General features: G+C 34.8%; 1 long non-coding RNA gene across 3 annotated transcripts in view; it reads right to left on the bottom strand.

The window, feature by feature from the left end:
* LOC309636898 overlaps window positions 1–12,746 on the bottom strand; it is a 35,803-nt gene extending 23,057 nt beyond the window's left edge. Inside the window, exons 1-4 of one of the 3 annotated variants that reach the window (XR_014250293.1) lie at window positions 6,964–12,746; window positions 4,928–5,250; window positions 2,189–2,333; window positions 819–1,010 (exon numbers count right to left, since the gene is read on the bottom strand). This is a non-coding gene — a long non-coding RNA (uncharacterized lncRNA). Of the gene's footprint in view, window positions 1–818; window positions 2,334–4,927; window positions 5,251–6,963 lie in introns of all 3 variants that reach the window. The other 2 variants (XR_014250294.1, XR_014250292.1) reach the window with 2 other exon arrangements.
* Between the last annotated feature and the right edge of the window lie 14,082 nt (window positions 12,747–26,828).

Genomic DNA, 26,828 nt, shown 5'->3' on the forward strand with positions numbered 1-26,828 from the left:
TGAAGCCTTTTGAAAAAGGCAGGAGGTGCGTCATTTTTTATATTCCTAGCAACTGGCAAAAGCCCCACATGTACTACATTAGCTAAAGGGCTATGACTTTTAAATTCAGGCTAAGCTTCTCTAACAGAAGATAGAAACTCAGAATAATGCAGATTGTTTTTCCCATGGGAAAGTATTTTCCATTTCATCTTAAAATTCAAAGGAATAATATGATTGTAGTAAGCTGTGACTTTCATTCAACTGCTGGATTTTATCTAGTCTGTAATGTGACAGATATTTATACTGATATGTATAGTATCTGGAAAAATGGGAAGTGGCAGGTTTTGAAGGAAACTATAACAAATTTCGTTTTACGACATTTGAATTTATGGTCATATTTTACAGTTTATCAGCTCCGTGACTTGGTGTGATTCCTTTCATATCTTTGATCTCCAGTTTCCCTGTGGGTAAAATCTGAACAAACAGTTGAGTCATCAAATGCTATCAACGTATTCTAACAGTTTTCAAAATGTAAACGCTGACTGATTGTTACCATGATTACTGATAAATCATTCCAATTTAAGTTTTGAATAACATATTCACCCCATAAATGAGACTTTACTCCTCCATCTTTGGGAGATGAATTTTTACCTGTGCAACATTCCCCTAAAGATTCATTTAAGCCATGAAACTTAAAAGAAAGGATAGGCTATTTTCCCCCTGGGAGATATTAATCTCTAATACTGGACACACTGTCATGCCTCTTTAAACATACTATATGGAACCTAACTTAGCTTTTTCTTAATGACTCATGGTTACGAGAAACAGGTGTGACTGACCTTAATACATGTAGTGATCCTGTCAGAGGTGATGAAAGTGAGGAAGCAGCTGCGTGATACTAAATACCCTCTTTGTGTAGTCTTCACTTTTTGTATCTTTGATCAAGATGTCACTAATTTCATCTCCTGGGCCTAGAATCTTTAGTACTCAATGTAGCTTTCTGTCAATTCTTCCGACTTATTTTTTATAATCTGCGATGGAAGAGAATATTTCAAAACAAGTGCATTAAGACGATTACAAGAGTCATTAAGTTTGGAGTGAGAGTCAAGAGTGTCTTCTAGAATAAGGCATGTGGGTTTTGGCAAAAAAGAAAAAAAAAATGATGGTTGACTGGTGAATCACCATGGAGATTGGGTCTTAGTTGGCTGGATGTTTTTGCAGGAAATCTTATCTTCAGATAACTGGGTGTGTAATGCACTCCCCAAATGTTGACATCATCAAATACATTGGTGCAGTGAAAAAAGTCTATGGATTACTCTTATGAAAGATTGTAAAATAGTTCAGAAAATAGACAAAAACCCTAGGCTTCATTATTAAAATGATTCAGTTACTTTAGGCCAAAAAGAGTCCTGACATTTAGGGTATTCATAGAATACCCTGCTCCAGCTGAAGGTTGTTGCTTAAAAAAGAGACTAATTTAGTCTTTGTATCTAGAAACAGACCTTAAAAAAAGAAAGAGTGAATAACTGATTTGTTTGAATATGTATGCTGCCTGCCTTAAAAACAAATATTTTTAGATACTGCAAACATCATTTTCAACACATTTAGATATTTGGACTTAATATATGCAAACAACTTTCTGAGTTCCAAAACAAGGAAAGCAGGGAAACATTTCATTTTAAAATATATTTGACAAGTTTACATTATTGGGAAGAAAACCCCTCTTCTGGGCTTTTGGAATTGTCTGCAGCATATGCCTAATTAACCCCTCTACATATAGAAGGAGGGTTTTGTTTAGCCATATTTACAACGTGTTCTTACTTCCAAATTACACGCTTAACCACAGAAATGATAAGGCACAGTGAAGGTTACGTTGCTTTCATCCCAAATAGAGAAGGGAATAAAAAAGTAGATGAGTGCATGTACAATAGTTCAGTTATCAGGCCAAGTTCTACTACTTTGTTTTTCTACAAATTCTGCAAGTTCTTCTGTTATGCTCCATGCTTACCTACTAATGGAATATTACAAAGCAAATTAATTTTTGTTTGTCAGGATTATTTTAAAGGCACAGTGAAGCTAATGTGACTAATTTTCATTACAAAAATAGCTTGAACTGCAGGAATGATCTGAAAAAGTTTTCAGATAATAAATGCACCACAGATAAAATCTTCCTCACTAATGAGAGAAAGAAATATTAAGTTCTGCTGACCTGCGGTGGGTTTTATCTTCCTTCAGGAAAAGTGACTTTACTTGCATTTACTTTTCAAGCTGTTATTCATTATTAACTTCGAAAGATTTTGGAAATGATTATATACGTTTTGAGGTCACTATATTCTTAGAAGATGTCGAGTTACCTAAAATATAATAGAACAAATTATGTAAAATTATTGATGTCACAAATCATTGCATCTCACAGGTATTAGTCTATTTGTGATTTGTCAATAATGTAGAAATACCTCATTTCTCGTAAATCATTCACTTGATAAAAATGGAAGTTTTAATAAAATTTTTGAAGATGATGGGTGGATAGGTGTGGCTACATCTGTCCTTGCATAACCAATTTTGATTGGAAATATCTTTAGCTGCCCTTGCAGGACATGTCTGTAGTCATATTACGTCTGCTTTGTTAAACAGTTATTTAAGCAAGTGTAAAGGTGAAGTGATGAAAGAAAAGAGGTATTATTGAGTTCCTCATTATTATTCTATCTGCTGCCTCTTTCCTTTCAGAATACAAGCAAAGTAATATTTATCACATGCTATAACCCTCCTGGAAGTATGGCAAACACTGACCTGAGGAGTACATTCTAAGAATATTTTATTTATTTAGTACATTAACATTTAATATTAGTGAAGGTTTAATTTTTGTCTTTAATTTCTGCCAGAAGTTTTAAGGATTTGAATTATTAGATAAGTAATTTCCAACTAAGATCATGTAATTGTAAAATTAAAGCTACAGAATTTACTGTTTAAGTCACAGCAAAGTATGAAACGATCCTCCTTACTTTTCCAATACTTATTATAGAAATGCCTTTTAGTGATTTTGCAACTTAGCAATTCTTCTGCTGATTCATATCATTAACCTCTTCCAGATTGATCTTCCCCAAATACAGCTATTCTCAAAACAGAATTTCTCTGATCAAATGTCTTAAGATTCCCACTATACATTAAATAGACTCTAAAAAATTAGCATACAATCCAAGTCTTCAATAATGTTGTCCCAATTTATTATTCTATCCATATTGACCATTACTCCTTTTCCTATGTACCGGCTCTCCAGCTAAGTCAAGATACATGCCCTCTGCAGATATACACTTTTTGTGTGTGTGCATTCTGGTACTTCTACCTGAAGTTTCCATACTCTATATTTCATAAATCATCTCAGCACATATATATGCAATATATGGATATATGAATATATGTGTGTATATATGTGTATGTTACACATATGTGTATATATATCTGTGTGTATATATATACACACACACACACACACACACACATATACACAGAGATTTGTCTTCATAACATACACAACCTATTAGTCATGTTCAAAGACATATTTTCTTTATGCTTGGCTCTCATAGAGCCTAACATTATCATGGATATAGGCATGCAATAATAGTGAGTGAAGTAATGAATGAATAGCACATAAATACATTTTAACAAAAAATATTTTGATACTCTTTTTCATATCTCAACATATGATCATATGTCAGAGTGAATGATCTGTTTCCCTTCACTGAATCATTGCTCCCTGATTTAGTGATTCGAGTATAAAATTTTATGTTGTATGTTGAATGAGAAACAGGATAGCATAATGGTTAAAGGTGCTGGGTCTGAACTCAAGGTTTAAATTCTGGCGGCTCTCCATAATGTGTGAGTGTTCTTGTGTCAGTTCTTTAACCTCCTTGTGCCTCAGTGTCCTCATGTAGAAAATATAATTAATAATAGTATTTACTTTATAGGGTCATTATGGATATTAGGGGAGATAATATATGTAAAAGTCTAAGGATTGTGTCTAGCATATACAATATGCTCAATAAATGTCAGCCATTATTATTGCATATCATAAATTAATATTATTTTATATATTGCATATATTTCACATGATTTTTATGAAATAAGTTTAGTACTTTTATTTGCATTGATGTACTTGTCATCAAATTGTTTTATACAAATGTCCTCATGAAGTATTTACACATAACCAAAAAATACATTCTTGTAAATTTGTAAGAAGTTTCAAACAGCTAACTGTGAGAAAAAATTATGTAAAATGTTATCAAAAGCAAATACCACTTTACTAATAGGCATGCTAGGAAAAAGAAACAAAACCCACACACAGATTGAAATAATCATTAGCTAAATGCAAAAAATGCTAGTTTGCAACAGAAACTATCAGCCCAAACATGTATTTAAAGGCAAACTACAAAGTTCCAGATGTTCTGAAGTTATGTGAAGCCACTGAGCTCCAGATGCTGTGGTGCAACCACCCATTTCCCAGCTGTGTCATCACACTTGTGGCATGTAAGAGGGGCCGACAGAGCTTCATGTTCTCCACGGTAGGACCAGCTCTTGAGCCACCTCCAACACCAGACCTCACCACTGTGACCTGTCTGCTATAATTAGAATAAAATATCCTTATTTAATTGCAAGACAATTAAGATATTCTTGTCTTACATACTTATTTACCCCAGTCCTGACCCAGTGCTCTAATTCCTCACCTGGATTTTTGTCCCCTGTCTACATCTCCTAATCTCAGACTTTTTCCCAACTCCTAGAACTGTTCCATGATGCCCTCTAATATATATGGTCTATCACCAGCCAGATCTTCTACCCCTTACACCTCCTCTCCAAATGTTCTTTCTCATAACACCTCTCAGTGAATCTGAGGGACGTTGCCCCTAGAGCTCCCTTCAGGGTGGCTTCTTATTTCTCTGACACCACATACCTTCCATGGGGCTGGGGCTGGAGGTGGAAGAGTGTTCAACGTGCTCTTCATTGCTGGTTCTACATGGTTTCTTCTCATTACTCCCTGCCTTAATTAGCTTGAGCTGCTATAACATAGCATCATAGACTAGGTGGCTTAAACAACAGACATTTATTTTTCACAGTTTTGGAGCCTGGGAAGCCCAAGATCAAGGTGCCAGCAGATTTCGTTCTTAGTGAGGACCCTCTGCTTTGCTTTCAGATGGCTGCCATCTCACTGTGTGCTCATATGGTCTCTTTTCCGTGCACTCAAGGAGAGAGAGGGCTCCAGTGTCTCTTCCTCTTCTTTATAAGGGGAGGGAGGGAGACGCAAGAGGGAAGAGATATGGGAACATATGTATATGTATAACTGATTCACTTTGTTATAAAGCAGAAACTAACACACCATTGTAAAGCAATTATACTCCAATAAAGATGTTTAAAAAAAAGGGGGGGGGCAGTATGCCCATCATGAAGGCACCACCCTCATGATCTCATCTAACCTTAATTAACTTCCAAAGGCCCCACCCCCAAATACCATTTCAATGGCAGTTAGGGGTTCAACAACTGCATTTTGGGGGAGACACAAACATTAAATCCTTAACACTCCCTTAAATCCCAATTCCTTTGAAACTCATGTTATCCGACTGCAGTATGTGCTATTTCTAAACTTAGTAGTCAATATAAAACCTACGTTTTAACACTTGCCATCCTTCTCTTTACTGCTTATAGTGTTGTTTATTATATGGTCTTCAACATCTGGGAAGTCAAAGGTGCATGCCATTGGGAACTTCAGATCCTTGGTATCCTCATTTGAAATAAGTGTTTCCTCCATTCCATGTATCCACCACATTTCATAGTCATTTCCTGGACTTTTGTTTTTACTACCAATAAATATATGGCATCTAGAATGTTGATTTAAAGGAGACTTTTACTACCACCTTCTAACATTTCAACTCACTTTGCACACATTTCAAAAATTATTTGATTTCCCTGAATCATAATCCATTGACTTTATCACTTTTTTTTTTTTAATGTCTACCACCATCCCCAGGTCTGCAGTTTATTCTTGCACACAGCTGATATTCTTTGGTTCTTATGCCTAAGAATTTCTTGCTTAATACACTCAAAACAAATAAGCCACTCTTCCTCTGTGTTTCTCAACTGGCAAAACCCCAACTATGATTACATCCAAAACTATACCTAATTTTCAGAAACAAGCAAAGATGCTGACTTGTCTCCCTTTAAATTTGTGACTACAAATTTGGCATGTATGATCATAGGAGTCTGTCAATAACACTTATTTTCATTGGCAATTCACTTTTCCTGTATAGAGACAATAATTCTACACTTTCTCCTCTCAAGGAGAAATTCTCAGATTGACTCTTAGAATTACTTATAAATGTGCAACAATATTTTCTCCATGGGTTTTGGCATTGTGATTTCTTCTCTGTGTTTCTGAAGATTACATTGTATATACTCTTTTTTTTGTATATACTCTTTATATTCTGATTCTAAACATTTGTAACTCATTACTAATATCTTTCTTCCACATTCTCTTCTCTTTCTTTCCCTCTTTCTCTCACTCATCCCATTGCATGTGGAGCAGGAGAGACAGTAAAATTATTTGTTTAGAACATATTGAACCAATTCTATTCTTTCTGGATTAAACATTTTATATACTTTGAGCATAATTATATATATGTAGATAACCCTAAAATCATATTTTGAGCTTTGATATTTTCCTATCCTTCAGGCCCTGCCTATTGCACATCATTACTTAAACTTTTCCAATCATGTCTTAAACTCAGCATATCCAGAGATAAATTCATTTCTTTCTTAAACTTGTTCCCTTTTTAAAAAAACTACAAATTTCAAATAATTGCAATATGTTCTACCCATGTGTCCATTCCAGAAATCTAGTCTGAGCAACACAATTGATGCATCCTCTCCATCACCCTCAATTCTCACAATCAATCAATCAATCCCAGGCCACTATCATATATTATCATGTCTTACCTGGATTATGGAAACAGCATCTAATTAGATTCCCTGCTTCTAGTCTTTCCCTAACCTGGTCCATTTTTTCTAGGCATTTAGAGCTACTATTCTAAAATAAAAGTTTATCAAGTTAATATTTTACTTAAAAGCTGCAAGCCATTTTAATGCTCTTAGTCCACCATGAAAAGCATTATTGAGTGTGTAAACAACAGCTATTTCTTTTATTTTTCTTACCAACAGAGCCTATCTTCCACTGTACTCACTGTGAATGCCAGAAAGTTCCTTTCCCAGACATGTTTGCAACTTGAGAGTAAGCAAATAACTCCATTTTGGCCAACTGAACCTGAGACAGAACCTGTTAGAGAGCTTCTCGCAAACATTTTCCTCCTTGACAGAATGAGAGATGAATAAAGATTATTGTATTAGCTCCTACTGCCTCTACTGGCTCTGTCCTTGCTTCTCTTCGTCTTTTCAGAATATGGCAGCCATTTAAAAAAGAAGTCCTTGAAAAAGAAGTCAATCACCCCTCTACTCACAGCCCTCACCTGGCTTCCTATCTCCTGAATAGCAGTAAACATTCTCATAGTAGCCTATAAATCTCTACATGGCCCACACTCCCTTGTCCTTGCCCTGTTTTAACTCTGTGACCTCACCCCCTACTTCCCTCCTCCTTTCTAACACTGCTTCCATTAACAGCATTCTCTTTACTTTTCCTCCAACTTGGCAGGAATGCTGTTCTACCTGTTGGACACCTCTGCCCCTTGGTGACTGCATGGTAACTTCTCTAATCTCCTTTAAATCTTAACTGCCATGTCACTAATCATTAAAACCTACCTCAGTTATACTATCAACAATTGCAACTCACCCCCTCTACAAAATTGAGATATGACACGTGCACACACTTCCAGTTCTCCTTTATTTTTTTTTTCTTGTTGACATTTTCACTAACTAGCAGACTCTATATTTCACTTAGTTTTCTTTTTCTTTTTTTCTCTTTCTTCCTGCCTCAAATATATATGCCTTGAGCATGGGATTTTGGTCTATTTTGTTGACTGAGGTACCCTTAGTATCTACAACAGTGCCTGACCACTGATTTTGAGGAATGAAAGAAAAGCTCATCTTGTTCTGATTTTGGATGAAGCTGTGTAAGGATGAGACACTTGGAGCTGTCTCAGGCATCTCTACCATGTGGAGAGATATAGCTGATACTTTAAGAATGGCAAACAGAGTGAAACGTTAGAAAAAGCCTGTGTCCTTGATATTGCTGAGTGATTTAACAAATCCTTACATCATCTACCTTCAGCCATCTTCTTGTTATATGGGATTTACTAGTAAGTCCTATTTTTTTATACCACCTTTACTTGTGGTTTTTGTTTTTGAAAACGAATCATGACATAACTCACAAGACTACAGTTGGCACAGCTGAAGAGAGAATTGATGACATGGAAAATAGTTTACAAGATAATATCCAGACTGAAACAAGGATTGTCTTGCTTGACTCACCACTATAAATATAGCAACTAGTATAATTTTTTAACACAGTAGGTGTACTACTGCTTCTACTACTAGTACATATTACTAGTACTTACTGTTAATACTAGTACTACTACTGCTGTTATTTCTACCATCAAAATTATCAGTTAATAATTATTGAATGCTCACTATGAGTTAAGCATGATTATAAAACCTTGAATATTTTAATATATTTGATTTATACTACAATCTTATTGAGTGAAAACTAATATTGTCTCCACTTTATAGATGAGAAACTGGAGCACAAAGGATTAATTAAGTTGTTTCAGGTCCTAAATTTAGTGAATAGTCAATATCAACCCAATCTCTTTACTATACTGATTCTCAGAAAGATACATTTTGATAAGGTGATGAAAGAAAGCAAAAAGATTTGGCAGCGGAGAAAGTAGGAAAGTGTGGGGAAAGGATGCAGACCATTTCTTGCAGCCTTATGACTTTCTGACTTATCGTTTCAAAGTTTTCATTTATTTTTCTCTGTCTAGAAAGAAGTGTTCGTATGAAAGTAAAATCTTGATCACATTGACTGCGTATTGGTTTAAGATGGGGAAAGGGAAAATGGAATTGATCTATATTCCTGACTTCGCCACCTATAATATTATTTAACACATCCTAATTTCTACAACTTTCAAAAATAAACAACTTAATACTAATTGTTCTATAGATTTTTGTACTAGGAATAGACTCACTTTTCTATGACTTGTTAGAAAAGCTAGAATATTAATGAGCTAATATTGATACAGCATGTAAAATGCAAAGCAGACATTTGAGAGACGCTAGATTTCTTTAAAAACAAGCAGAGTTCTATTGAAAACACATGGAATATATGCTGAGATTAAGTAGTGACAGTATCTCCTAGGTTCTTAGCATCTCCAACTTTGAATTTACAGTTCTGAAAATTAAAAAGTCATGGCAAAACAAATAATTTGCATTTCTACATTTTATGCCCTGAAAATGTTAGTTTTTGGAATATTTCATCACAGTGTTTAAAATTGTGGACTAATTGAAGAATGCAGAGAGCTGCAAATATCACTTAAATAACCTATGTGACTAATGTTTGGGTTGGGGGGAATACAGAGGCTTAAAATTTCCAGGTCTCATTCAAAGAATCATATTTTATATTCCTTGAAGCCTAAATACATGCCTTCTATTTTTGTTGACTTTCTTAAAAGTATCTACTCACTTCCAATTTTTTAACAAATCATTATTAATAAAAGAAAGAGCAGTGATGCTCTCAGAAAAGTTCTTGTAAAAGATTTTCTTGACTTAAATTATATCAGTTATATTCATTGTATTAGATATTCATAAGTCATTTAAAATAAATTTTCTAAAACAGCTAAATTGGAAATATATAATTAAATGAATAAGGGTCACTATATTATACACCTAAATAAAACTAAACATATAAATAGACAAAGTACAATTTAATTATACAAGCAGAAATTTAAGAAAAAAATGAAAGCGTGAGATCATTTTACTCTTTTTATAGTTATCAGGATTTCAAATATACACAGATATTTAAAACATGAAAAATGATTAAATTCTTATTGAAAACTATTCATAACACTCCAATTATGTTTTTAAGTCATTTCTTGTGTTAGTTAATCATAAACAACATTATTAATATTTTCTATGCTTCTGCATGTCCTAAGGTCAAAAGAGGTGATAAAAGTTCCTGTTGTGTTTTGTTTCTTCTAAATTCAAAAAATGTAAAAAATTTTTGTTGGAGTATAGTTGATTTACAGTGTTAGTTTCTGCTGTATAGCAAAGTGAATCAGTTATACATGTACCTATCTCTACTCTTTTTTAGATTCTTTTCCCATATAGGTCGTTACAGAGTACTGAGAAGAGTTCCCTATGCTATACAGTAGGTCCTTATTAGTTATCTATTTTATATATAGTAGTGTGCATATGTCAATCCCAATCTCGCAATTTTGATTAATACTCAGAAGCAGTATCTCACAAAAATATCCAGTTTCCTAAGAATTTCCTCAAAAAGCTTGCTCTTTATTTTAGAAAATATTTTTGAGAGTCTATTATTATGTCAGTAACTTTTTAGATCCTGGAACTCTAACAGTAAATAATACAGGGAAAGCCCTGCTCTCATAGAGCTTATATTCACTCAAGGAAAAATAGACATAAAGAATTAAGTGTTATGAAGACTGTAACCAGGATAATGTGAGAGTGTGAGTTGGGTCAGGGTCTAATTTAAATGAAATGGTCAGGGAAACCTTTCAGAAATGGCGACCTGTGAGCAGAGACTAGACTGGCAAGAAGAAGCCAAGCATGTGAGTGTGTGGTGGCAGGGCACCTCAACTAAGGAGCACCCAAAGGAGGTTTGCATGTTTAAGTAATGGAAAGAAAGACCCTATGGCTAGAGCACAGAGAGACAGCTGTATGGAAAATGGATTACAGAAGAACAAGAAAGGCAGCAGTCAATTTTTTCTTTTGCCCTACCCAGGTACGTGGGCTAACACACCATTGTAAAGCAATTATACTCCAATAAAGATGTTTAAAAAAGAAAAAAAAAGAATAGAGTGAAAAAAAATAGTACATATGACCTGGAGAAGGTAAATAAAAGTTTTTAAAAATTCACAACTCAAAAAAAAAAAAAAAGAAAGGCAGCAGTCAGAAGATGTAGGGAGCTCTTGGCATAGTCCAGGTGAGAAAAGATGACACATGGACCAGGTGGTAATAGTAGAGATGGAGCAGGTTAGTTGATATGCAGAGCAGATTCATTTGTTGACTTTTAAGTCTTTAATTAAATTGAACCTCTGCAAGTATTTGCTGTTGATATTACATTTTTAGATTCTAGTGTATCCCTTCAATTAGTTTTGATTTCTAATTAATATAATTTATTTGTTTTTCATTTAATCACTGACAGTATTTACATGTTGGGAAAAATACATCTGGATCTTAATAAAACAGTAAATCTGAGACTATTGATACTTTAACTTCTAAGCATGGCAATAGAAGAGGAGGAATGCAATTTTTAAAAAAATACAATTTTCTTTCATATAAATTAACTATGGTGAGTTTGGCAGCTCTTCAAATGTTGGAGGCCAATATGCTGAATAATTCTTCTGACAAACTGGCTGAAATTTGAAATATAACCAAGAAAGTTATTTGTGAATTTTTGGTTTTTTCCTTGAACAAAGATCTCCAAATGCTTCTTTAAAAACTCTATCCAATAAGAGACAGTTTTAGTGAACACATTTTATATGTCAGTATTTTACTGTACATAATTCTACTTTCCTATAATGCATGTCAATGGTCCATTCTTAACTGTTAATATTAAAAGATAGAAATTCATATTATATATGAAGAAAAATGGTCTATGCAGATACAATATATATTTTCATGCAAAAGACTAAAAATCTTGTATTTGGAGATCTAAAATCAACTTTAAGTCTTTCTCTACTCTAGTCCCCTTCTTTAAGGCAGAACTTTCTTCAAGCCATTCTAAATAGTTTTCTACTTTTTCTCAAGTTCTGTAATGCTTATAATAATAGCCATGTACAGAATAATACAATACTAAGTCTCCTTAACTGGCTTTGATTTTTAAAAAATATTTAATGAAATAGTAAATTTAGGATAAGGAGAATGTCTGGACAAAAAATACATTTTTAATCCAAGCCGTCACTTTTATAAAGCTACGTTACCTGCATCTCCCACATCCTCAATATTTCCTAATAATTTAAAGTTTCCATAAAATTTCAACCTGATCTATATTTTTAACTCGTTTCAAGCTAACTTTATCTAGACTTTTTGTCCAATCTACTCAAACTTTTCCAGAAAAAAACAAATAGTTCAATCTCTGACTTAGTGCACTTAGGCAAGGCTTTCACCTCAGAATATCCCCTGTTCCTCTATAACCTTCTAAACACTAATCTGTCAAAGTTGAACTATGTTGTTCCTCCCATATGACACCTTTCTTAACTATTCAGTCAGTTGTATCTCTTCCTCTTCTTTACATTATTTATTTTATAAAATTCATGTGAGGCTTTACTGTAATTGTCATTTTTTCTTATTTGTTTTGGTACATGTTTATCTCCCACTTCTGTACTAGGAGAGTGCATTTATTTTAATTTAAATGAATTTAGAAGGGACATACACTCTCCATTGGCGCAGAATCCCTAATGCATCGCATTGGCTTATACTCATTTCATTTATTTTCTTTCTGACCACTGTGGGTACTTGATTTGAAGACTCTATTCTGTACCCATTCCTTAGAGTACTGAATGGAGATATTTCTCACGCAACTAAACTTGGAGATGGAGAGGGTTTTACACTTCTTGTCATTATTCAGTATGACAGAAAAATGAGTGCCAGAGAGATGAAATGTTTTGCCCAAAGATACACAGCAAAGTAGGGTAAGAGTGGAGACTCACCTGGTCCTATCTGCTCCTTGCTTTTTGCTCATACTCTTAATGTACCATTTGTCACACTATAAGTACTTGTTAATGTGCCCTGTCTCTCCATTAGAACAAAAGCTATGTAATCAACTTTTTATCAGCCCAATGCCCAGCATATAGTAAGCATTTTGTAAACAAGTGTTGAATTATTTTTCCACTCTATCAGGTGGAAATTAATTTGCTTCAATGTTCCACTCATTCAGTTTTCCCTTTTAGTTATTGTTTGCTTCCATTTAAAAATCTTTCTTTTTCAATTTGTACTATATTTCCATTGATTTTAACGTGGCAAGGAAACAAAAAGAAGATTGTTAATTTATTTGGGGCCTTTCATCATCTTGGTGCATCAACTGGAAAAGGCCAAATGCAGAAGTGCTTGCCAAAACAGCTTATGTATTCCTGTCAATTTCTCCCTGCTGAAAACATACTTCTTCCACAGCAGCCAGCAATGAAGAGGTTTGGAGCCAAAAAGCAATGAGTCTGCCTTCCTTTCCAATTGTATCATGTTGTGCATTTGGAACCAAAAGCTAAGATAGTTTATTCATCTTTTGTCACCAAAAGAAGCTTAACTGTTTTACGATGCCTTTCAATGCAGGCGATTGGTGAAGTTCAAAGAACTGTTAAACATGAATTAACCATGAAGTTTTGAAACATTTCATCAAGTTTTCTGAAGATGCACTGTTTCTGAAAAGAATGATCCACTTAGCAACACTTAAAAGACAGATTCTGTAAAACCTTCTAATCAAGAAGAAAACAAGTAGGCATTATGGGCATGCAAATCCCAAACTAGACCATAGTTCCAATATCCCAGTGATCAAATCCATGTGATGATATCTATTATGTAACAATAAGCACGAATCTGACAAGTGAACACCATATTGTGACTCTGAAAATAAGCGAGCTAAGTTTAACATTAAAAATGTTTTGATGCATATATACTTTTAACAATTACAAACCATCTTCTAGGACCAGTTCCAATAATTCTATCTAACTCAAAAATATACAGCAGAGCCACCATGTTTGCCAGGACAGTGTGTATTGCTTGTGTGTACATCACCCCCTGAAGTATGGTGATATGGTAGACTTAATGGACAGAAGACAGGATCCAAAAAGCTTATCCTAAAATATTTTGGCTTTTAAATATACAATCTCTCTTCTCTCTCCATAGATATAGATATATACATATACATATACAGATAGACATAGATATCTCTGTATCTATACCTGTATCTTACCTATATCTATACCTATATTTATATCTTTATTTATACCTATACCTGTATATCCCTATCTATCTATATCTATCTATTTATCTATCTATCTATCTATCTCTCTATCTATCTTGAGAACCAAGCATCCTGTTTACATTTCAACCTAGGAGACAGGACCTACTATAGTTTCCATTTATTACTATTTAAATGATTTTATAAAAAGTTGCTCATTTAAATTAAGTGATGAATTTTATTCAACACATTGTTATTTTCATCAAGAATTTAGCAATAGTAAATGTAAAATAATTGAACCAGAATTTTAATGGCAGTTATAATTACATTTCTCTAAGTATTTATATTAATACATTCACCCAAATATTTTATATGTAATTTTATTATGTTTTATTGTCCTCTACACCAGTAAATTTCCCCTCTTTTTGCCTTTAGACTTAGCATTTTGAGATAAATCATTTAAAGGATAGACTTAAGAATACTGTATGGGAATGAATCACTGAAACTTGGGAGAATTAAAACAGCAACAAATAAGGTCAGTAAGCTTACAGATGAAGTCAAGAATTAATTCTTATGAATGTTAAAACTGCTGAGACTAAATATTAACTTTATTTCTCTTAGATCACTTAAGAACTAGAGTGTACGTTCATGTGTTAACTTGCTTTGTTTTGTTTGTTGAGTCTACAGAAAGGTATAGGTTAATTTTTTGCAGTATTAAGTAAATTTTTAGTCCAATTTAAATATATATAAATTGCCACATTAAGAAAAAGAGGACTGTATATTTCACCGAACACATACTTGATTTTCCCCAAACCATTAATGAAGTTGTATATTTTTCCCCTTTACTAGTTTTTTGTTGCCTGTAGCCTCCTAAAATTTGATGAAAGATTAATTTAATATCATTTACTATCCAATTAAATTTCAAGATAAATAGGATTTTATGAATACATAGCACCTTAGTGTATTATTCAATGTTTGTAATAAACCTACGTGTCTGTGTAGAAAAAATGAGTTGGATTAGTGATTCTATAATTCGTCTCACACCACCAGCAATGGTATCACCTGGGAAAGTGTGAGAAACACAAATTATTTGGACTTATTCAAGATCTGTGGATTCCAGAAATCTGTCTTTATAAAAAGAAGACCCTGATGTGTGGTATTTACCTATTTCTGTGGTATAAATACCCCCACCATGGTCAGCTGGAAGATGCAAATGTAACATTCCTGAGTGCAGAGTTGGGAAGTTATTTACAACACTGCATGTAGATGATTCTGATGCACACAACAGTTTGAAAATCACTAAGTTGAACTATGGGGAAGTGGCTAAGTTGAATTATGGGGAAGTGGATAAGAGCACAGGCTTGGATGTCAAACAGATTTGGGTTTGGAGAGGTCTCTGCTACTTACTGGATTACTAATTTAGTCTTGGTCAGGTTACATTACTTCTGTAAAACATTAATTTCCTTATCATAAACAAGGTCAATGAATGTGTCTACCTAAAGATTGACAATCAAAGGACTTAGTTGGATTAGATTGGAGTTATGTTTAGAACTTAAGTTCTAAAGTCAGTGTTTAGGGCATAATTGTCTAAAGACCAAAATCTCCTTAACAAATTACTTAGCCATGTCTGTACAACAAAGACAGCCCCTTTTCCTCCACTGCAAGAAGAAATCTCTGTTTCCTCAATCAAGCACCAGATACAACACTTAGCTTGTATTTAAAGACTGTATGATATAAAAGTTACTTATTTTTAACACTAGAATAACATAGAGTACGGCATAATTCTCATTCTGTGGGAGGCCCATGAACTGAATCCAGTGAGGGTGCAATCAATTCACAGCTTACACTCTTGGTTCACTCCTGGACATACTGGAATTGAAATTATTTTTAACTATTGTTATAATTATTGCTGTTGTAAGTATTGTGTTGTTATTATTTTTTTTCTTTGATTCTTCTCCTTTTTAGAGAGTGCAGAGTACAAATTTTTAAATTCACTTAATTTAAATCCAGATATTGGGATTCTTTACACTGAAGTATTTAATACAATTTTATTAATGTAATTTCATTGCAGTTTGAATAACACATAGTAAGCCTCCCATATCTTACTTAATATTATTATGGTTTTTGTTGGCAGATGCATCTTACATGGAATCTAGAATGAACATATTCTCAGCCATTTCTCAAAGAACTTCACCTCTCCCCGCAAAAAAAAACTGTTGTAAAAACAGTAACAATGAAAGCATAAAACATCCAGGTTTTGCCACTCCTTGACTAAAGTTTAACACATTTCTTAGAACTATGTCAGTTCATTTTAGTTTTACTACATTCCTACAAAGGTTACGTCTATCTTACATTTCAGATTTCACCAAAAATATGCTTTTTACTATATTTCACCCCAATATTCACAGCTGTACAATACCTTGTGCCAAAATAAGTGGTTCGTTTACTCTGACATTTGCTCTATTCAAATATGTGTACAAATATGTGTACCTCTTCCCCCTTCGGCTTAGCTGTAAAGACATTTTCCCTTTCATCTTTCCTGATTACACAGCCCTCTAATCAATTTTGTTGCTCTCATTTCAGAGCTAAATTCAATACATTCTATAATTCAACTCTTGTGAGAGAGGTGACTGGACTGAATGTGATGCTTTTTAGTCTGAATTGGAAGGTTTGGGGGCACACTTAAAAAACCACTCAGTACTGTAAATGTATAATGGATATTAACCTGAAAAACATTGATTTTAATCTTGATATACATTCTGAAGCTCACTAGTGTTTGAACACTTTCAGCTCCTGTGTACCTAAAAATAATAATATATTTTTCCTTGCCTCTCAAGAATCAATGAAGCATCCAATATCCATCATATTTAAGCAAAGTCAATAAACCTCAGGTTTTTAAGGTTGCTGTAATACCTGTCAGAGATAATGGCTATTTCGATGTTTCTTGCTTGATCACTGGATTTGACAGCTAATGATTTTCAAGAAACTGAGAGGCAAATACAACAAGGAAGCTTATGTAGTAATTAGTAGAGCTTTATAATGAGATTTGTATGCATTTTATTTTATATGGAAAGATATTTAGAAATATTTGTTGATACCTAATTTTTAGATCACCAAAAAGAAAAAAAGATCGTAATGATGTCTTGTAACAAAGGTGTCCTGAGGCGTATATCTTTTCAACAAGAGTGTGAAATTTTTTATTTTTGTATATTTTGTTATGATAACAGACAGCTTCCCTCTTTTAAAAAATATCTTTCACTAGCAATCAGGAGACTTGTATTTCTAACTCCTTCACTAATTGTTTATATGTTAGTGGGTAAGTCACCACCTAACTAAAAACCATGACCTGATTCAAGACATCTGTTAAGAAAAATTTCAGATTGGTTCAAGGTGGCAGAGTAGAAGGACATGCTCTCATTCCCTCTTTAGAGAACACCAGAATCACAACTAACTGCTGAACAATCATTGACATGAAGACACTGGAACTCACCAAAAAAAGATACCCCACATGCAAAGACAAAGGAGAAGCCACAAGGAGACGGTAGGAGGGGCGCAATCACAATAAAATCAAATCCCATTAGCTGCTGCGTGGGTGACTCACAAATTGGAGAACACTTATACCACAGAAGTCCACCCACTGGAGTGAAGGTTCTAAGCCCCACATCTGGCTTCCAAACCTGGGGATCCAGCAACAGGAGGAGGAATTCCTAGAGAATCAGACTTTGAAGCCTAGCGGGATTTGACTTCAGGACTTCGACAGGACTGGGGGAAACAAAGACTGCACTCTTGGAGGGCACACACAGTGTGTGCGCATTGGGACCCAGGGGAAGGAGCAGTGACCCCACAGGAGACTGAACCAGACCTACCTGCTAGTGTTGGAGGGTCTCCTTCAGAGGTAGGGGTGGCTGTGCCTCACTGTGAGGACAAGGACACTGGCAGCAGAAGTTCTGGGAAGTACTCCTTGGCATGAGCCCTCCCAGAGTCCGCCATAAACCCCACCAAAGAGCCTGGGTAGCCTCCAATGTTGGGTCGCTTGAGTCCAAACAACCAACAGGGAGGGAACGCAGCCCCACCCATCAGCAGACAAGCGGATTAAAGTTTTACTGAGCTCTGCCCACCAGAGCAACTGTCAGCTCTACCCACCACCCATCGCTCCCATCAGGAAACTTCCACAAGCCTCATAGACAACCTCATCCACCACAGCACAGACAGCAGAAGCAAGAAGAACTACAATCCTGCAGCCTGTGGGACAAAAACCACATTCACAGAAGAGAGACAAGATGAAAAGGCAGAGGGCTATGGACCAGATGAAGGAACAAGATAAAACCCCAGAGAAAAAACTAAATAAAATGGAAATAGGCAGTCATCCAGAAAAAGAATTCAGAATAATGACAGTGAAGATGATACAGGACCTTGGAAAAAGAATGGAGGCAAAGATCGAGAAGATGCAAGAAATGTTTAACAAAGACCTAGAAGAATTAAAGAACAAACAGAGATGAACAATACAATAACTGAAATGAAAACTACACTAGAAGGAATCAATAGCAGAATAACTGATGCAGAAGAATGGATAAGTGGCCTGGAAGACAGAATAGTGGAATTCACTGCCATGGAACAGAATAGAGAAAAAAGAATGAAAAGAAATGAAGACAGTCTAAGAGACCTCTGGGACAAACATTAAATGCAACAACATTCGCATTATAGGGGTCCCAGAAGGAGATGAGAGAGAGAAAGGACCCGAGAAAATATTTGAAGAGATTATAGTTGAAAACTTCCCTAACATGGGAAAGGAAATAGCCACCCAAGTCCAGGAGGTGCAGAGAGTCCCATACAGGATAAACCCAAGGAGAAACACACCAAGGCACATAGTAATCAAACTGGAAAAATTAAAGACAAAGAAAAATTATAGAAAGCAGCAAAGGAAAAATGACAAATAACATACAAGGGAACTCCCATAAGGGTAACAGCTGATTTCTCAGCAGAAACTCTACAAGCCAGAAGGGACTGGCATGATATACTTAAAGTGATGAAAGAGAAGAACCTACAACCAAGATTATTCTACCCGGCAAGGATCTCATTCAGATTTGATGGAGAAATCAAAAGCTTTACAGACAAGCAAAAGCTAAGAGAATTCAGCACCACCAAACCAGCTCTACAACAAATGCTACAGGAAGTTCTCTAAGTGGGAAACACAAGAGAAGAAAAGGACGTCCAAAAAAAAAACCCCAAAACAATTAAGAAAATAGTCATAGGAACATACATATAGATAATTACCTTAAATGTGAATGGATTTAATGCTCCAACCAAAAGACACAGGCTTGCTGAATGGATAAAAAAACAAGACCCAAATATATTCTGTGTACAAGAGACCCACTTCAGACCTAGGGACACATACAGACTGAAAGTGAGGGGATGGAAAAAGATCTTCCATGCAAATGGAAGTCAAAAGAAAGCTGGAGTAGCAATACTCATATCAGATAAAATAGACTTTAAAATAAAGAATGTTACAAGAGACAAGGAAGGACACTACATAATGATCAAGGGATCAATCCAAGAAGAAGATACAACAATTATAAATATATATGCACCCAACATAGGAGCACCTCAATACATAAGGCAACTGCTAACAGCTCTAAAAGAGGAAATCGACAGTAACACAATAATAGTGGGGGACTTAAACACCTCACTTACACCAAAGACAGATCATCCAAACAAAAAATTAATAAGGAACAGAAGCTTTAAATGACACAATAGACCATATAGATTTAATTGATATTTATAGGACATTCCATCCAAAAACAGCAGATTACACTTTCTTCTCTAGTGTGCACGGAACATTCTCCAGGATAGATCACATCTTGGGTCACAAATCAAGCCTCAGTAAATTTAAGAAAATTGAAATCATATCAAGCATCTTTTCTGACCACAACACTATGAGATTAGACATCAATTACAGGGAAAAAATGTAAAAAGCACAAAAACATGGAGGCTAAACAATACGTTACTAAATAACCAAGAGATCACTGAAGAAATCAAAGAGGAAATCAAAACATTCATAGAGACAAATGACAATGAAAACACGATGATCCAAAACCTATGGGATGCAGCAAAAGCAGTTCTAAGGAGGAAGTTTATAGCTATAAAAGCCTACCTCAAGAAACAAGAAAACTCTCAAATAAACAATCTAAACTTACACCTAAAGGAACTAGAGAAAGAAGAACAAACAAAACCCAAAGCTAGCAGAAGGAAAGAAATCATAAAGATCAGTGCAGAAATAAATGAAATAGAAACAAAGAAAACAATAGCAAAGATCAATAAAACTAAAAGCTGGTTCTTTGAGAAGATAAACAAAATTGATAAACCTTTAGCCAGACTCATCAAGAAAAAGAGGGAGAGGACTGAAATCAATAAAATTTGAAATGAAAATGGAGAAGTTACAACAGACACCGCAGAAATACAAAGCAACCTAAGAGACTACTACAAGCAACTCTATGCCAATAAAATGGACAACCTGGAAAAAATGGACAAATTCTTAGAAAGGTATAACCTTCCAAGACTGAACCAGGAAGAAATAGAAAATATGAACAGACCAATCACAAGTAATGAAATTGAAACTGTGATTAAAAATCTTCCAACAAGCAAAAGTCCAGGACCAGATGGCTTCACAGGTGAATTCTATCAAACATTTAGAGAAGAGCTAACACCCATCCTTCTCAAACTCTTCCAAAAAATTGCAGAGGAAGGACAATTCCCTAACTCATTCTATGAGGCCACCATCACCCTGATACCAAAACCAGACAAAGATGCCACAAAAAAAGAAAACTACAGGGCAATATCTCTGATGAACATGGATGCAAAAATCGCCAACAAAATACTAGCAAACAGAATCCAATGACACATTAAAAGTGTCATACACCATGATCAAGTGGGATTTATCCCAGGGAGGCAGTACTCTTCAATATATGCAAATCAATCAACATGATACAGCATATGAACAAATTGAAGGAGAAAAACCATATGATCATCTCAATAGATGCAGAAATAGCTTTTGACAAAATTCAACACTCATTTATGATAAAAACTCTCCAGAAAGTGGGCAAAGAGGGAACCTACTTCAACATAATAAAGGCCATATATGACAAACCCACAGCAAACATCATTCTCACTGGTGAAAAACTGAAAGCATTTCCTCTAAGATCAGGAACAAGACAAGGATGTCCACTCTCACCACTATTATTCAACATAGTTTTGGAAATCCTAGCCATGGCATTCAGAGAAGAAAAAGAAATAAAAGGAATACAAATTGGAAAAGAAGAATTAAAGCTGTCACTGTTTGCAGATGACATGATACTTTACATAGAGAATCCTAAAGATGCCACCAGAAAACTACTAGAGCTAATCAATGAATTTGGTAAAGTAGCAGGATACAAAATTAATGCACAGAAATCTCTTGCATTCCTATACACTAATGATGAAAAATCTGAAAGAGAAATTAAGGAAACACTCCCATTACCATTGCAACAAAAAGAATAAAATACCTAGGAATAAACCTACCTAAGGAGACAGATGACCTGTATGCAGAAAACTGTAGGACACTGATGAAAGAAATTAAAGATGATACCAACAGATGGAGAGATATACCATGTTCTTGGATTGGAAGAATCAATATTGTGAAAATGACTATACTACCCAAAGCAATCTACAGATTCAATTCAATCCCTATCAAATTACCAATGGCATTTTTTACAGAACTAGAACAAAAAATCTTAAAATTTGTATGGAGACACAAAAGACCCCGAAGAGCCAAAGCAGTGTTGAGGGAAAAAAACGGAGCTGGAGGAATCAGACTCCCTGACTTCAGACGCTACTACAAAGCTACAGTAATCAAGACAATATGGTACTGGCACAAAAACAGAAATATAGATCAATGGAACCGGATAGAACGCCCAGAGATAAACCCATGCACCTATGGTCAACTAATCTATAACAAAGTAGGCAAGGGTATACAATGGAGAAAAGACAGTCTCTTCAATAAGTGATGCTGGGAAAACTGGACAGCTACATGTAAAAGAATGAAGTTAGAACACTCCCTAACACCATACACAAAAATAAACTCAAAATGGATTAGAGACCTAAATTAAGACCGGGCACTATAAAACTCTTAGAGGAAAACATAGGAAGAACACTCTTTGACATAAATCACAGCAAGCTCTTTTTTGATCCACCTCCTAGAGTAATGGAAATAAAAGCAAAAATAAACCAATGGGACCTATTGAAACTTAAAAGCCTTTGCACAGCAAAGGAAACCATAAACAAGACAAAAAGACAACCCTCAGAATGGGAGAAAAATTTTGCCAAGGAATCATCAGACAAAGGATTAATATCCAAAATATATAAACGGCTCATGCAGCTCAATATTAAAAAAACAAACAACCCAATCCCCAAATGGGCATAAGACCTAGATAGACATTTCTCCAAAGAAGACATACAGATGACCAAGAAGCACATGGAAAGCTGCTCGACATCACTAATATTAGAGAAATGCAAATCAAAACTTCAATGAGGCATCACCTCACACCAGTTAGAATGGGCATCATCAGAAAATCTACAAACAACAAATGCTGGAGAAGGTGTGGAAAAAACGGAACCCTCTTGCATTGTTGGTGGGAATGTAAATTGATACAGCCACTGTGGAGAACAGTATGGAAGTTCCTTAAAAAACTAAAACTAGAATTACCATATGACCCAGCAATCCCACTACTGGGCATATACCCAGAGAAAACCATAATTCAAAAAGACACATGCACCCCAATATTCATTGCATAACTATTTACAATAGCCAGGTCGTGGAAGCAACCTAAATGCCCATCGACAGACGAATGGTAAGGAAGATGTGGTGCATATATACAATGGAATATTACTCAACCATAAAAAGGAAAGAAATTGGGTCATTTGTAGATATGTGAATGGATCTAGAGACTGTCATACAGAGTGAAGTAAGTCAGAAAGAGAAAAACAAATATCATATATTAACGCATGTATGTGGAACCCAGAAAATGGTACAGATGAACCGGTTTGCAGAGCAGAAATTGATACACAGATGTAGAGAACAAACGTATAGACACCCAGAGAGGAAAGTGGCGGCGGTTGGGGGTGGTGGTGTGCTGAATTGGGCGATTGGGATTGACAGGTATACACTGATGTGTATAAAATGGATGACTAATAAGAACCTGCTGTATAAAAAAAAATTAAATTAAAAAATAATAAATAAAAAAGAAAGAATACTCAGATGAGAAGGATGATTAAAATTTAAAAAAAGGAAAGAAAAATTTCAAAGAATTTTAGTAGTTGTCACTGGGTAGAACATTTTCACTTTTGCGACCAGCTTTGAGAATGTCTAATTCATAACTGGAGAGTGACAGAATTAGTGTGGTTATAATGGAGTGAATATAGTCTTAAAATCAGGCTGACCTGGATTTGAACCCTTCCTTGGTTCTTGCTAGTTATGTGATCTTGGATATATAACTTAGATTATCTGAGTTTAAGCTTCTTCTTTTAAAAAATATGGATAATATCGTTTATCCCATATACTTGTTAAAGTGATAAACAAGCAAGGTTCTGGGATACTGATTTGCCCCTGATATTTATTTAACAGACATGAACTGTTAATTTACCTCTTTCATGTTTTGTTTGTAATTTTTTAATTTGATGAAATGCTGGATCAAATCTCTGAATGAAAAGTAGAAGCAGAGATCTTCTGGGCAGTCAGTTAAGGAAGACAGGAGAAGGTAAATTATAAAGATTCCCAATTGTCGACTTTACTTTTGTTCTTAAGATGGTTCCTGAAGAAGGTCAGTGGAAATCTTGGGCTCAAGGAAATACAGTTAATACATGCATGATCTCAAGTACCTTCTGCAGCCTTCCGTGGCTGATATAATCTCCTCCTTGACTGAAACTTTTACCACTTTCCTTCTTGCTCCTCTGCTTCTTTGCTCTTCCTGAAACATTCCAATGCATTATAATCTCACAGCTGTTGTACTTGTCTCCCTGCCTCCCACACTTTTCAAGGTATTTTCATGGCTAATTTCTTGACTTAATTCATGTTTTTTCTCCAATATTTTCTTTTCTTAATGGTCTTCTATAAATAGCCCATTTTAAATGACACTCCACTCTTCTATCCCAATACTAAACTCTAGTTATCATTAAAGTGCAGGTTTTGAGGACAAAGGCGATCTCAACTTTATATATATCAATATATTCCCTGTGCCTAGGCAATTGCCTGGAACAAAATAGGTGTTCAAAAATCTATATCACATAATCATGTTTTCATAAATAATTGTATAACAGTGGAGGCATTGGGGGCAGACACATCATTTATTTATGTGTTTGTGTATGTATATATGCAACCTGCATGTATTTATTTGCCACTGTGGACTAAATACAATCTGGCTTGATATACACTCTTTATCAAAAAAAAAAAAAAAAAAAGGAAAACATTTATTTAGGTGTAATCTACATATCATAAAACTCTCCCTTTCTAAGTGAAATTTTTAATTAGTTTTAAAAATACATATACTCATATATCCATCACCATAATTAATAAATAGACAATTTCCATTACCTCATAAAGGTCCCTTGTGGCTCTTCCCAGTTAATCCCTACTCTGTGCCTGGTTTCATGCAACCACTGATCTCTTGACCCTATGGATGGTATTTTTCTTTTAAAGGAAGCCATATAATGGAATCATACAGTATGCATTCTTCTAGGTCCAGTTTCTTTCAATCAAGCCTACCATTCTTGAAATGTATCCACATTTTTGTGTATATGTAATTCATTACTTTGTATTGCTTAGTAGTGTTCCAAGGCACCAATATTCTACCTTTGTTTATCCTTTCAACAATAAAGGAGATGTAGGTTGTTTCCAGTTTTAGGATATTATGAAGAAAACTGCCATGGACAATCATGTATAAATCTTGTACAGACATGTTTTTGCAGTTAGGATATTTCCAGTAAGTGGACGCTGAGACAGAGTTAGAGGTGCAAAACCTTTATTGGGAGGTAGTACCTGTGAAAATATAAAGGGTTATGTGGGTGGGGGGATTGTGGAGGGGAAACATTCAGACTGCAGTGCAGAGCTCAAACTTTTAAAGAGGAAATAAAATAAAACTTGGCAGGGAGAGCCTCAGACTAAAATATAGATCTGACAATTTTTCAGCCCACCCAATGGGAAGTACTGGCCCAATGATTTCCTGTTAGTGAAGCCATGCTGTATTAGGTTAGGTATTCTGAGAAGCAGGTGCCAAGACAGAATTAGACACACAAAGATGTATTGGATCGCCTAGATCAGGTGGCAAAACTCTTTTCACTTCTGCCTGGATCTGATGCAAAATTCTTTCCATGTTAATTAATATATCAGCTGGAACATAATTCCCAGATGTGGTATGTGTATGTGTGTGTGTGTATATATATATATATATATATATATATATATATATATATATATATATATATATATATATATATATATATATGCCTCTGGAATTTATGCATACATACCAGGGATTTTGCTTCCTTTATTGTGGCAAAGGATGTACAAGTCAGGATTTTTTCTCAAGTTAGAGTGGATACTCTACAATTGGACTCCTAAAAACGTTATTTATGTTGCAGGCTCCTAAATAATCAAAGGGTTTACATTCCACCCTCTGGGGTCCATTTGTCTCACCAAGGCTGCTCATCCTGTCCAGTCATCATATGTCATGGATTTAATGATTCAATGTGATTTCCAAATCTCTGCATTATGACAGAGCAGGAGATGTATATAGACCTGGAGCAAAACTCTAAATGTGTTCTGATGTCCCTGCTGTGCCAACACCAATTAATTATTTTTATCATTTTCTTTTCATTTTGATCAATTATATTGTTATACTCTAGATAATAAAATTGTCCCATTTAAAGTGTACAGTTAAAATAGATTTTACAAATACATATGGTCAGTTAACCATCACCACAAAAGATTTATAACATTTCTGTAACCACAAAACATTTCGTCATTCCCCGTTAAACTCAGTCTCATTCCCCCATCCTAGCCCCAGGCAACGACTAATCTGGTTCTGTCACTGTAGACTTTTTCCAAATTTTATATCAATTAGATAATATAATATATAACCTATTCTGTCTGGCTTTTTTCACTTAATGTAAAGTTTTTGTGATTCGTTCATGTTGTTGCATTCTTTTTTACTGTTAAATAGTAGACCGTTGTCTGAATACAACACAATTTCTTTAGTGATTTACAAATTGATGCCACATTATGTTTATCACTTTTCCAGAAGATTAATGTTTTTCCATTAATGGCTATTAAGAATAAAGCTGCTATGAAAATTTACATAAAATTCTTTGCGTAGACATATGTTATCTTGGGAAAAGACAAAGGAGTGAAATTGATAAGTCAAATGATAAGGATATGTTTAACTTTATAATAAAATGCCAAATTGTTTTCCTATAAGTTATATATGTGTGTTTTACTTGCTTCACATCCACGCTAATACTTGGCATTGTCAGTTCTTTTAACTTTTCTAATATGCGTGGGCATATCTCATTGTAGAATACATTTGCACTTCCTTAGTGACTAATGAGGGTGTGCTTCTTTTTGTGTACTAGTTTGTCAGCTATGCATCTGTTTTGAAGAAGCATCTGTTTAAATCATTGCCCATTTTTTATT

The sequence above is a fragment of the Balaenoptera physalus genome, assembly GCF_965194825.1.
Source record: "Balaenoptera physalus genome assembly, chromosome: 10".
NCBI lineage: Eukaryota > Metazoa > Chordata > Mammalia > Artiodactyla > Balaenopteridae > Balaenoptera > Balaenoptera physalus.